A 911-nucleotide genomic window follows, 5' to 3' on the forward strand; every position below is an offset into this window, starting at 1 on the left:
TGTAAGGAAATGGGCAGAAGTTTCAAGGAAGGTACTTAATGTTAGTTCGGAAGATCAGAAGAAACTATCTAAGGAAACAAAGTAAGTGGCCTGTGAGGGAAGAAGACATGAGAGAGCAATGGAGTAACAGGAATCAAGAGAGGAAGCAACGGTATCGATGAGACCAGGATATAGAATTAACCACTGAATTTAAGAATTCTGGTGGCTCCAGTGACCTCAATACTAGGATTCTGGCAGAGTTATTTCGAGCTAGTTCAAAGGAATGGCACACAGTGACCGTAGGCCATGCTTTTAAGGAGTTGTGAAGTAATTTAGAAGCAGAGAAATGAAGCAGTATCCGGATCAAGGGAGAGTTTTTCATTTAGGATGGAGATTTTATCATGGTTTTGAAAGGTGGTGGGGATAATCCAACAGAAAGAGAAGAATTGATATATAACATAGAAAGGAGTAATTGCTGGAGAAATATCACTGGGTAGAAAAGAGAGATGGGACCTAATGGAGATAGGAAGGTGGAGTGTTGATCTATGGAACTGGAAAATAGAAGGGAAGCTGGAGGAAGTTTGGAATGTATTGATGGCACGAAGATTCTTCTCTACTTTTTTCTTCTTTTAGTTACAGGAGAACTGAGGTCACCAGATGATGGTGAAGATAGGGGAAAGAGGTGTTAGACATCTGTATAGCCAGAAAGTATAAAATAATTATTTAGGAGAATGGGAATCTGAAAAAAAACTAAGAAAACATGGAAGGGTTGCTAAACAGAGATCAGGAGTCATTGGAGCCTAGAGTTCATAAATTTAAAGTTAAAAAAATTATTTCCAGCCGGGCTCGGTGGCTCAGCCTGTCATCCCGCGCCTTTGGGAGGTTGAGGTGAGTGGCTGGCCTGAGCCCGCGGGTTCGAGACACGCCTGGGC

Source organism: Carlito syrichta, unplaced genomic scaffold (genome assembly GCF_000164805.1).
Source record: "Carlito syrichta isolate Samal-C Ts95f unplaced genomic scaffold, Tarsius_syrichta-2.0.1 Scaffold301897, whole genome shotgun sequence".
Classification (NCBI taxonomy): Eukaryota; Metazoa; Chordata; class Mammalia; order Primates; family Tarsiidae; genus Carlito; species Carlito syrichta.